The 14242-nt window shown below is 29.8% G+C and overlaps 1 pseudogene; it reads left to right on the forward strand.

Moving 5' to 3' along the window:
- The window catches only part of LOC113059386 (pleckstrin homology domain-containing family G member 4B-like), a 37670-nt pseudogene extending 25240 nt beyond the window's left edge, over positions 1 to 12430 (forward strand).
- Positions 12431 to 14242: the final 1812 nt, after the last annotated feature.

Below are 14242 nucleotides of genomic sequence, written 5' to 3' on the forward strand. Positions count from 1 at the left end.
TAAAATACACTTAAAAAGCAAAAACAATTGTGTTGAACTTATTTCTTTTTATCCGCTAACAGAAAATCGAACCGTTTGCTGTGAGCTGCAGCTCTGCGATCGCTTCTCTTCAAAGCTCCATCAAGACGCTGAACAGCATCGGCAGTCTGGAGACGTCTGAGGTAATACTGTCGACAGGAACTGTTTGATTTTAGGTCGTTTTCTGCAGCACAATTGAAAATTATTTAAATTGTTTTGTTTACTGGTGTTCTCTTTGCTAAGCCCCAACTTTAAACATATCACTGACCAATCCAAGCTTAGCAAATGTTGCCTTTTGTTTTTGTTACTTTGTAATGTTTTTTTTTAAATGTAACACAATGCAAGTTCAGCGGAGGGGTGGAGCTTCACACAGGCTGATTTGAATATTGATCGTCTGTAGGAGGTGTCAGAGGTCATCAGCCAGCAGAAGAGTCTCATGAAGAGCGTTCTGGACGACAGCAAACTCAACCGCCTGCGGCTGGAGGGCGGCACCTTTCTGGCCCGAATCAGGAAAGAGGAGATGTGTGAAAATGAGAACTACAGGTACTGCCTTCATCAGAGGACTGATAGATCCTTACATTGAGTAGAAAAGCTTTAACAGGAAACTGGCCTATCAGGATTGCTCTTAAAAAGCTGCATGACACTGCCATTAGTTTATTTACTTCCAGCGCTGTTTTATTAATTACAAGAGTAAATGCATGCACACACACAATCAAAACACTCCTGTCAATCACTGTCAGGTTGAATTATGTCATAAATACATCATCCACTCCTTTTAATTCAACCTAAATGACTCTAAAACAATGTATAAAAAAACTTTTCAGGCGTAACAATATACATTTGAGCTAAATTATTTTTCAGAATTTAATTATTATTACCTCACTGACATAGTTTTTTCTTGTTTAAAGTATACATCTGAGACAAATACACTTTATTTAAGTCTTATTGTTTGCAATTTTGTTTGTCAGTGAATACATCATTTATATTTTTTTAATTTCTAGTTTATTTGTTTATTTGTTTTGCATATACGCATGCATGTCATCAAAACACTTCTGTCAATCACTGTCAGATATAATTCTGTCATGCATGTCATAAATCCACTTTAATTCAACCAAAATGCAACTTACATAAATAAATTAATACCTAAATAAAAACATAATTGTTATATTGTCTTGTTTTAAGTAAAAATATCCAAACAGCCTTCAAACAATATGCATTTAAAGAAAGTTATCTTAAATTTTGTTAAATATTATTTATTACGCCACTTTGAAAGTCTCATAAAATGTATTATTTCGATTTTTTTTACATTTTAAATAAAAATAAATATAAATGAATTAATATGAATTTATTACATTTATTTTACTATAAAAATATATTTTAAAAAATTAAATTTTCCAAAGATTTCTACTCAATTTAACAGGAAAATGATAAAAATTAAATGTACATTAAATTTAATAATAGGAATGGTACAGTATATGAACGTAGATTAAAAATAAAATAAAAAAACTGACACTTCATCATGCAATCTTGAGAAAGTTTTATCTTTTGCTCCATGCATAAAATAAGAGATCACAAAAAGTTTTTAGGTCAAGTGATGTTTAAAAGTTCTAGAGCTGTCCCTGCGGTATTTGACTGGAGCTGTAGTTGAAGCTGATGTTGTGTCTTGTGTAGAGACGCTGTGGATCTGGTCAGTGCACTGTATAACCAGGTGGATGAAGAGGTCCATAAACTGGTCATTCTGTCGAATAAATCCCTGCAGCAGCTGGAGACGCTCCTGGAGCTGCGCGTCTTACAGGAGAGACATCAGGAGGTCAGAGACGGGATTCCTCCCATTCATTTTCCCCACAGACACATCTGATCATTAGAAATCTCTGAACGTGAAAAAAATAAGGCATTGTGGATTATGCAAGCAAATCACTCAGGGGTTTGTGTTTTTGTACAAAATCCCACATTAACTATTAAAAATCTGCCTGTCTGTGGAGTAAATGAATGTACCTTGATTGTCACAGTTCTATTTAAATATTAGTTGATTATTGGAAAGAGTATGTGCTGATGGTGTTTGTCTGTATCTGTCCTCAGGTTAAGAAGTGGTTTTATGTGGAGAGCGAGAAACATTTGGCTCCTCTGGACTCCTATAGTCTCTCTCTGAGCTCCATTCAGGACATGAGACAGAGTCTGGCCCAATTCATGGAGGAGTCCACCGTAAGAGCTTCATGTGCCGAATGCTTTGATGAATCACAGAAAGATTAAAGAAAGATTTTTATTTTATTTTATTTTATTTTTAGTTCAGTTCAGTTTTTTATTTGTATATTTTTTATTATTTTATATATATATATATATATATATATATATATATATATATATATATATATATATATATATATATATATATATATATATATATATAGTAATTTTATGAATCACAGAAATATATAAGAGAGCTGGCATTTTACTGTCCCAGGCTGCTCTTGGTGAATTTAAATGAGTTCAAGAACATGTTTCAGTTTTAACAACAATCAGAAAATTTTAAATAGACACCTAAGAATCCTGAATGTAACAAAAAATAATGTATTCTTCAAATTGTAATTGCATCTTATTTTTTGATTTTTGATTTTGTAATTTCATTTAATTTTATTTAGTTTATTTTTTTATTTTTATCTTTATTTTATTTTATTTTATATTTATTATTGTTTTTTGTTTTGTTTTGTTTTGTTTTGTTTTTTGTTTAATTTAATTTATCAACTTGATATTAAAATCTGTAAAGTAAACATATTTATGCCAGGGTTATTAGCATTAATTAAAACTAAAACACACACACAAATCTCTTATAACAGTAAATAACAGTGTTTGTATTTCATTCTATATACATAATTTTTTTTTTGATGCCATAAAGGTCAGTGTGTAGGGAAACACTGAGGTGAATCAGTGGGTCATCTGAATGATTAACTAGTTCTCTTGCTCCTGTAGGAACAGCAGAAGAAAGCCGCAGAGCTAATGAGGGAATCTAAAGCCAGTTCAACGTTTCTGGAGCTCAAAGAGCACATCAGCTCCGTCCTGCAGCGCAGCGAAACACGCAAGAATGAACTGGACGTCCTGCTCAAACTCTACGAGTTCTACGAATCGGTAAAGAGATGTTTCTGGATTGTATTATGTTTAGTTAGCTGGAACGTGTCAGCTGTTGTGAGGTTAAGTATTGGTCGACTGATATAGGGTGCGAAAATGAATTAAAAGACAATTAAAGCATACTAAATGATAAAATTTAATTTATATTACATAATACTGTAACTGGAATAATTGTAAATAAATAATTTAGAAAATTAAGATTTAAAAAAAAATTATATAAATATATATTTATTATAAAAAAGAAAGAAAAATAAAAAGAAAGCAACTTACCCTCCTCCATCCCCAGCTCCTCCTTATATGGGCACATTGTCACTTAACGTCTCATCCACTGAAATAATCTGTCAGCTAATCGCTGCTAATCTTTTCCAGACCTGTTTCACTTCTGCATGGAATTTTATATCTGTTGCATAAAAAAAAAAAAATTGCATTAGGCTTCGGGGGTTTCAGAGCTCAGTGACAGCTCAGAAGAATCTGAACCCTTCAGAGCAAAGCCTGCCATCAAAATAATGAAATAGATAAATAAAAACGACAAAAGCAAAACGTGGAAAAGGGAAAAGACAGTTACTAAAAATTGTACTAAAATCAGAACGAACTGAAAATATACAAATGAATCCTAACTGATCATTTAAATAAAAATTTCAAAATAAAAGTCCCAACCCACGACACTTATCAGCCAGACAAATGATACAATAATTAAAAAAAGCACTTCTGATCATGTGTTAAACTGTGTGTCATGCAGGCGGACCAGTGGTTGCTCCACTGTCAGGAGTATTTTTCCCAGCTAAAGCGGGATGATAACGCGGTCGGTTTGACGCCGGCCGTGCTGCAGGTCCTGCAGAACTATCACAGCGAGGCCACGAAGTTCTCATTGGAAAACTTCAGCTCGCTCAACCAGATGGTGCTGAAGCTCAAGAGCGAGCAGGAGCTGCATCACTGGAGCAGCGTCTGGCAGCAGTGCCAACAAACCAAACAACAGCTGGAGGAAATGCTGGCCGAAGCCCAAACCGCTGACGGTAAAACATCAGCCAGAGACATTCGTAATGCTTGAAATAATCAGACAAAAATAAACCTGTATTTTACTGTTGTTCTGTACAATAAAATAATAATAATTAACATATCTGTGACCCTGGAGCACAAAACCAGTCATAAGAGTCGATTATTTTAAATAGAGATTTTTACTGTACATAATCTCTCCATTGATATATGGTTTGTTAGGATCTGACAATATTTGGCCGAGATACAACTATTGGTAAATCTGGAATATATAATATACCTGTTCTACTCATGACTGCTTTTTGTGCTCCATGCTCAAAAAAGTTATTATATTTTTACCACCGTTTAAATTTTTTACTGTATTGTGTTATTTTGTATGAATAATATATTTCTGCATTGATGATGATGATTATCATTATTATTAAATACTCTGTTTTTTTATGGAATCATATTATATTAGTAATATATTTTTATTGATTATTATTATTATTATTATTATTATTATTATTATTATTATTACTATTACTATTTTTATTAAATCTCAGTTGTTTATTTCACAATATAGTATTATATATTAGTAATATAATTTTTATTTTACAGTAAAGTGCTATTATTACAGGTATATATTAATCATATATTTTTTAAGTTAAATATTATAATTATTACATGTTTTTTTATTTTGCAGTATAGTATTATTATATATTCATTGTTTATTATTATTGTAAATAAATACTTATTTTTATTTTACAGTTCTGTCCGACACATATATATATATAAATATATTTCTGCATTTTATTGTATTATATTCACATTTTATTGTTTGGTTTTTATTATTGTGTGTGTGTGTGTGTGATAATTCCCTTTATGTTTCTGATTGTGTCCGTCTGCGCTCACAGAGATGTTGCCGAACCTTTCAGAGACCCAGAACGGACTGGACTCCTCCGATGTTCCCGCTCGGAGCTCTTCTTCACAGTCGTGTTTTGAGGATGAAGATGAGAAGCCACATTCAGCAGGTCCGTTTTCCAGAAGCCAGTTCCCGTTCCCCTTTCCCCCGGAGAGCGACAAGCCGTCGTCGTCTGTGTTTGAGGACACCGACAGCGACTGCACCGTCGACTCGTCCATCTCGTGCCACTCCGAGCCCCTGATGCGCCTCCGCAAACAGCCGCTCAAGAAGATCATGAAGAAGACCCTGAGCTACGAGCTGCCGGCGCGGGACAAAGCTCATGGCTACACCGGCGTCTACATCCGAGGACTGCAGGTCACCAATAACGTCTGCGTGGAGACGAAGCTACAGCGGCCACCCGTCATGAGCCCAGCGCTGGGCCGGAGCCGAAGCATGTCGTCCCCGTCACGCGTTCAGTCCAGACTCAGCGACGGAGACGTCAAGAGACACAGCGGGTGAGCAAACACAATTAAGACGGACATAAATGTGCCCCTGGTGGACAAATCCAGTAATAACAGTCAATTTCTGGAAATTGAATAAATCATCTTTCAATTGATGTATGGTTTGTTAGAATCAGACAATATTTGGCCAAGAAAATCTTTCTTTGGAATTTGAGGGTGCAAAAAAAAAAATCACATTTAAAGTTGTCCAAATTCTTAGCAATGCATATTACTAATAAAAAAAATAGATATATATAAATTTTTACTGTAGGCCCATAAAATATATTTTTGGCTATTGCTACAAATATACCCCAGAGACTTAAGGGTCACAAATATTAGTTTTTTTTATTTATTATTAAAATAATGATAAATCAAACATCAATAATAATAATAAAAATAACAATATTTGTATTTTTACTGTTAATCTATGAAACATAAATTTGTATTATTATTAATACTAAAAATAATAACTATAATAATAGTTGTTATTATTATTATGTTGTTTTTTATATTATAATGTCATCATTACTTTACTGTAACATATGTATTTATTTATTTGTTTAAATTTTAGAATTAAATAAATAGATTTAATTTATTATAAATAAAATAAAATACAGCTTTAAATATTGGTAATGATAGTAAATAATGGAGTTAATTGGTAAATATTAATAATAGTAGTAGTACTTATTTGTATTTTTACTGTTGTTATGTTTAAAAAACTAATAAAATAAAATACTAGATTTGTTTTATTTTACAGTTTAGTATTATTAGTGTAGAAATATATTTCTTTATTGATTTGTTTAAATGTTATAACTAAATGAAATAATAAAATAACCATAAAATATTATTTATTGCTATTATTATTAACTGTTCAGTTAAACGTTACAGTGTAGTATTATTACTTTAGTAAAACTAGTAATATTAATTTAATATAATTATATTTAATATAATATGAATATAAATATAAATAAATATTAATATTAATTTATTTTATCACATTTTATTAAAAAGCTTAATTAATAATTATAATTTAATAATAATAATAAAGACATATTTGTGTATAATTTAATGAATTAATGTTTAATAATAAATAATAATTTCATTTTTAAAATGATGATGGGACGATGATAATAATAATAATAATAATAATAATAATAATAAAGACAGTCAATACTAATAGTAATAATAGTTAATAATAGTTTTTAATTAAACATAAATAGAAATAATAATTTGTATTTTTACTGTTCTTCTGACAAAACAATTCTAATAATTCAATTTTGTTTAAATGAACTCTCATTTTTTATTTTACAGTATAGTATTACTATTGATATTATAATTATTGATTTGTTCAATTTTAATAATTTTACTAAAAACTGTGAAAGCTTTCTGAGACAGCTGAAATAATGAGATTTTTATATAGTCTTGTGTACGTTTTTTTTCTATATCCTCATAGCATCGCTGCTGTCGTTTGTTCCAGTAAAATCCAGCACATCATGGACGAGATGATCTCCACCGAGAGAGAATACGTCAGATCCCTCAGATACATCATCCAGCACTACTTCCCAGAGATGGAGCGACTGGACCTTCCTCAGGACCTCCGGGGGAAGCGCAGCATCATTTTTGGGAATCTGGAGAAGCTGTGTGATTTTCACAGCCAGTATTTCCTGACGGATCTGGAGAGCTGCGCTCATTCACCGCTGTCCATCAGCAGCTGCTTCCTCAAACACGTGAGTCCAAGTGATGTTCTCTTCTCCTGTTCACTGCTGCATTTAATTGATCAAAAATACAGTAAAAATTTTAAATATTATTATAAGTTAGAATAGCAGTTTTCTATGTGAATATCTGTTAAAATGTAATTTATTTCTGTAAAATTTCAGCATCATTACTTCAGTCTTCAGTGTCACATGATCTTCATGATTCTAATATGCTGATTTGCTGCTCAAGAAACATTTCTGATTATAAATGTATTATTATTTATTATTTATTGTTTATCGGGATTCTTTGATGAACAGAAATTTGGATAAATGAACGGAAAGCTTTTTTTTAATTGGATTTTTTTTTATATCTCTTTTCTGTCACTTTTGTTTAGGTTAATTAACTTATCATTTTGATTAATTCATAACTCACTCAGATTTTTTTAAATAATGCGGATAGTGAAAATAACTACAACAAATAACAAATTTAAAAAAATATTGTTTTTATTTATTTATTTTTTTATTTTATTTGTTTTATTTAAGACAAAAAAAGCACAAAACAAATGTGAAAAACTTTGATAATCATGATAATTGTTTATTTATTTGAATGAAGAACATTAAATGTAATATATAATAATAACTTATTAATTAAATAAATATTATTTAAATAATTATTATATATTTTATTTTATTTTTATTATTACTACACTAATTACTATTAGAATTTTATTTTTAGATTTTTATTTGAATAAATAATTTAATTGATTTAAAAATCTAAATGTAAATATAAAAAAAAATCATTAATAATTAAATTAATTAATTAGTTGTTTAATAATTAAGTAAAAACAATATTTGTTATTTAAATTGTTATTTAAAAATTAAAATACTATATATATATATATATATATATATATATATATATATATATATATATGTATTTTATTTATTTTTTTAAATGCATTGATTTGAATAATATTTTTAAACGATGATGTGTGCAATGGTAGATATTTTGCTCTTAGTTGCTCCCTATAAATACTGTTAAAATACTTCTTACAGTCTTATGAGATTTTGTCCATAGTGTCCACCTCTATGTGAGATATAAATGTGTTTCGCATGGTTAGGAGGAACAGTTCGGGATGTACGCACTGTACAGCAAAAACAAGCCGCGCTCAGACGCCCTGCTGACGAGTCACGGAAACAGTTTTTTCAAGGTAAGTGCTGGTGTTTCTTCTCCGTGACGTTATTAATCCAAGCTGCAGATGTTTCTGAACGTTACCTGTGCTCTGCAGAACAAGCAGCTGGAGCTGGGAGATAAGATGGACCTGGCGTCATACCTGCTGAAGCCCATCCAGAGGATGAGTAAATACGCTCTGCTCCTGAAGGATCTGATCAAGGAGTGTGGTCAGTCTGAAGAGCAGGAGCTCACTGACCTCAGAACAGCCGAGGAGATGGTCAAGTTCCAGCTGCGCCACGGGAACGACCTGCTGGCCATGGATGCCATCCGCGGCTGTGATGTAAGCGGAGTTTCATTTCAGTATATTTAAAATATATACTTATTCATGTATTTCAATACATTTTATTTAAACAAATAATTGGATTTATTTGTTTGTTTGAGAAAATTAAATCTAATGTATTAAAATAAATAACTATTTAATAATTAAATAAAAATAATAATATTTTTATTTAAAAATATAAATAAATAATTGTTTGTTTCATTATTTATTTGATTAAAAACATTAAACGTAAATTAAATAAATTATACTCATAATTTTATAAATAAATAATAGTTTTATTTAAAAATAATAAAAAAATAGTTATTTATTTTAGAAAATTTTATTCAAATAAATAATTTTATTATTTATGTGTTTAAATAAAAATGTAAATAAAATATAGTAATTTATTTAATAAATAATATATAATATTTTAAAGATTTTTTATTAAATAATAATAAAAATTACCTTTATATATTTGATTAATTCAAATTTAATGTAACTAAAATAAATAGTTATTTAATAATTAAATAAAATAAATAATTGCTTTCTAAAATATTAATTGAATAAATGTTATTCAAATAAATAAATGTATTATTTATTTGTTTGTTTATTTGCTTTAAATAAAAATATAAAATGAATAACTATTTAATAAATATATTTTACTGAAATACATTTTCAATTAAACAAATATTTGTTTTATTAAAAAAATATTATTTAAAAATATAATTATTTATTTGACTAATTTTATTTAGTTGGATTATTAACGTCTTATTATTATTTATTTCTTAAAAAAAATATTAATAATATATACTTTATATTTAAAGATATTAATTTATAATATCTTAACAAATAAATTCATTTTACTCAAATAAATAATTGTGTTTGTTTTTACATGTGAGTACCTCAAATTTAATGTAAATAAAATAAATAACTGCTTTATAAAAATAAAATTTATAAATATTTAATAATTAAATAAGACATAATTAAAAATATAAATATATTTTACTGAAATATCTAAAAAACATTTAAAGTTAATAAAAAATTATTTTAAGTTTTATTTACTAATTTTTATCATAAAATCATATCTCTTTCGTTGTTTCTATTGTTTTTAATGATGATTTTTACTGTAATACAATAATTTTTACTGTATTTCACAAAAAAATAAATACTAGGTGAATATGAATTAGCTTATATTATAAGTTTTATTGTCTGTTGACATGATTTGACAGAGATTTACACACATTGTTGTGTTTCTCAGGTCAATCTGAAGGAGCAGGGTCAGCTTCGCTGTCAGGACGAGTTCATCGTTTGGTGCGGACGCAAAAAATACCTGCGCCACGTTTTCCTATTCGAGGATCTCATCCTCTTCAGCAAGACCAAGAAGATTGAAGGAGGATACGACATCTACATCTACAAACAGTCCTTCAAGGTACACAATACGAGTCTGATGTCAGGCTGCAGAGTTTCTGCCGTGAGTTGTGTGTGATGAAGAGTGTTTGGTCTGGTCTCAGACGGCTGAGATCGGGATGACGGAGAGCGTGGGAGACAGCGGCCTGCGCTTCGAGATCTGGTTTCGTCGGAGGAAGTCACAGGACACGTTCATCCTGCAGGCCTCTTCTGGAGAAGTGAAGAACGTCTGGACCGCCGTCATCGGCAAGATCCTCTGGAGACAAGCTTTACGAAACCGAGGTCAGACTGTGACACTGTGAATACATTACCCAACACAAAAGAGAAAAATCAAGTCAAATATAAATATATAAATAACTGTTCGTCCGAGCAGTTTCATGACTATACGCTAAACAAAACAATATACATTTTTTTCCCAACGTATTCTGTCATGAAAATATAGGTAATAATACAATTCATGTCTTTTACGTGTTCCTGTAGCTCAAGTGGTAGAGCATCACGCTATCAAGCGCAAGGTTGAGGGTTCGATTCCCCGGGAACACATGATGTGTAAAAATTGATAGCCTGAATACACTGTAAGTCAATTTGGATAATAGCGTCTGCTAAATGCAAAATTTAATTTAATTTTAAAGGCTGTGAGTTTTTCTTTTCTTCAGCAGCACCAGGCTAAATATAAATAATACATAAATTTTAGATTATATTATAATATGGATAATTAGATTGAAATTTTAAAAATAATAATGATATTTTTTGTGTTTAAAATAAATAATAAAAAAATATTAATAAAAAAATTAAAAATAAAATTATACTATATAGAAAAATTATATTAATATCATTAAATTTAATCAATATTATTATAATATAAAATATAGATATTATTATCCAAAATCCCCTCTGTGTACATTGTATAATATAGAAAACTAATATTAAAAATTATTTATATCATTTTATATGTAATGCATGGTGAAACATGATTTACGAGATTTATGAAATTATAAAAAGAGAATGTAAAGATATTCTATGCAAATTAGTGCATGTTTCGTTATATAGTTACATGTTTTGTTAATGCCTCATTTGCATATTTAAACACCAAACACTGTGAATCTTTAACTATATAAAGATCCAGTCAGTCAATAACACTCTCATAAATTCAGTAACTTCAGAGTCTATTTGACCAATTAATTTAAAAGAACAGGCTCATAAAAGTCATTTTTTTGTGAATCAGAAAGAATCGGCTCATAAGAGTCATTTGTTTGTAAATTAGAAAGAATCAGCTCATAAGAGTCAAATGTTTGTGAATCAGAAAGAATTGGTTCATAAAAGTCATTTGTTTGAGAATCACAAAGAATCATAGCTTTCAAGAGTCATATGTTTGTGAATCGGAAAGAACCTGTTCATAAGAGTCATAGGTTTGTGAATAAGAAAGAATTGGCTCATAAGAGTAATTTGTTTGAGAATCACAAATATTTGGATCATAATAATCATATGTTTGAGAATCAGAAAGAATCAGCTCTAAAGAGTCATTTGTTTGTGAAACTGAATGAATCAGCTCATAAGAGTCATATGTTTGTGAATCAGAAGGAATCTGCTCAAGAGTCATTTATTTAGAAGAATCACAAAGAATCGGCTCATAAGAGTCATGTGTTTGTGTATCAGAAAGAATCAGCTCTAAAGAGTCATTTGTTTGTGAATCTCGAGAGTCATTTATTTAGAAGAATCACAAAGAATCGGCACATAAGATTCATTAGGTTGTGAATCTCGAGAGTCATTTGTTTGTGAAACAGAAAGAATCAGTTCATAAGAGTCATTTGTTTGTGAACCAGACTATGCTTGTTCTTTTTATTTACATTTACATTTATTGATTTAGCAGACGCTTTTATCCAAAGTGACTTATTGTGTTTAATCAAGTTAAAAGCTCACAACTCTTTTAAAGTCACGTGTTGTGTTGCAGTGTGGCGGTGTCTCAGCGCTGCAGGAAACTGCTGTCTGTCGGTCACAGCCTGTTGCATTATTCACTCTAGCTTGTGTTAATGGTTTTATATTGTGTGTGTGTGTGTGTGTGTGTGTGTGTGTTTGATCATTAGAGTTGCGGATGCAGGAGATGGTCTCGATGGGAATTGGAAACAAGCCGTTCATGGACATCAAACCCAGCGACTCTGCCATCAGCGATCGAGCCGTCGACTACATCATGAAAGGGTCAGGTAAGATGTCTGCATCAGCGAGACATTAACATCCTCGTCTTCATCATCTTCAGCTTCAGCCTCTGTCTGTCAAACAAATGATGCAGTGGCACAGAAATGATGCACTTCCCCTTTAAAGAAAATAACACACATATACAAACACACTGATGTTCAGAAATTTGGGAGCTGTAAGATTTTAATGTGTTTTAAAGATGTATCTTCTGTCCATTAAGTCTGAATTTATTTGATCAAAAATACAAAAATGTAATATTGTGGAATATTATTGCCATTTAAAATATGGTTTTCTATTTTAATATACTTTAAAATTTGTAATATTGCTAATTTTTGCTGCTTAATATTTTTTCTTTCTTTTTGGAATCTGTGATACTTGTTCATGATTATTTGATGAATGAAGTTAAAAAGAACAGCGTTTATTTAAAACAGAAATATTTTCTAACAGTATATTTAATTATTACTATATACTATATCACTTTATTAATACTTAATATATATATATATATATATATATATATATATATATTTAAAATTAATAATAATTTGTAGTATTTAAACATTTGTAGTTTATTTATATCATTTTATATATTTTTATACAAAATATTATTTTTAAATCCATTATGATTATTCATAAGTAAATTAAAACTCATATGAAAAGTATTGTTTTTCCTTAAAAATACAAATAATTATGTAAAAAAAAAATACTTATAATTATTTATAAAAAAATATTATAATAACAAATAATGTTATTTTACAAAGAATCTTTAGTATACAAAATATTTATAGCTTATATGTAAATACACACACGCACACACACGCACACACACACACACACATATATATATATATATATATATATATATATTATATATATATATATATATATATATATATATTAGAATTATTTATATCATTATAAAATGTCATAAATTAAAACCGAAATAAAACTAAAACTAAATGCAAATATAAAAAGAACAAAAAATATTAACTTAATTTATTAAAACTTATTTATATAATTATAGAAAATATATTTAATGGTATTATATGTGTACATTTTTAAGACACAGAGTCGTAAGAGAATTATTTATTAAACACAGTCCATATTCCCGTCCTGAATGAAGACACATCAGCGTTTCAGAGCTGTGTGTGATCGGGAGAAGTTAGTGTTAGGTGTGTGTTTATTAACTTAAGGACTGTGTGTGTGTGTGTGTGTGTGAGATACGTCCACGCCTGTACACAGAGAGCATGTGGTGTGTGCTCATCAACTTTAAGCACGTTTGGATTCGAGGTCAATATTGTATTTGTGGTTACAGCGCCCTGCAAACACGAGCCCCTGCTGCTTCTGCACCACATGACCTGTGTGTGTGTGTGTGTGTGTGTGTGTGTGTGTGTGAAGCAGGTGTTATGGTGCATTAGAAGCTTTCGTAAACACACATCAAATGAATGATGAATATATGTGTGTAGATTGACAGAGACTCACACAACAGCCGATGTGCGCTTCACACACATCAAAACACAACTACACTCTTCATTTGAGACACGTTCATCTTCTGTGCATGAATATTAAATCATCTATAATTATTGTTTGATATGGGAATTATCCTGCAATGAGACAGAAACAACACAGTATCAAATATAAATGTTCAAATCCACATTAAAACTAATATTTATCAGAGCCATATATATATATATATTCTCCAAAGCGACTCACAGTGCATTCAGGTTAACAGTTTGTTCCTGTCATGTGTTCACACACCTTTTCTCTTCTCATTGTTATAGCTTAATTCAGCTCTTTCTTCTTTCTTTCTTTTCTTTCGTTCTTTCGTACTATGGGTTCTTTCTTTCTTTCTTTCTTTCTTCCTTCTTTCCTTTCTTCCTTCATTTCTTTCCTTCCTTCTTTCTTTCTTTGATCTACTTTTCTTCTTTCTTTCTTTTT

The sequence above is a fragment of the Carassius auratus genome, chromosome 41 (genome assembly GCF_003368295.1).
Source record: "Carassius auratus strain Wakin chromosome 41, ASM336829v1, whole genome shotgun sequence".
NCBI lineage: Eukaryota > Metazoa > Chordata > Actinopteri > Cypriniformes > Cyprinidae > Carassius > Carassius auratus.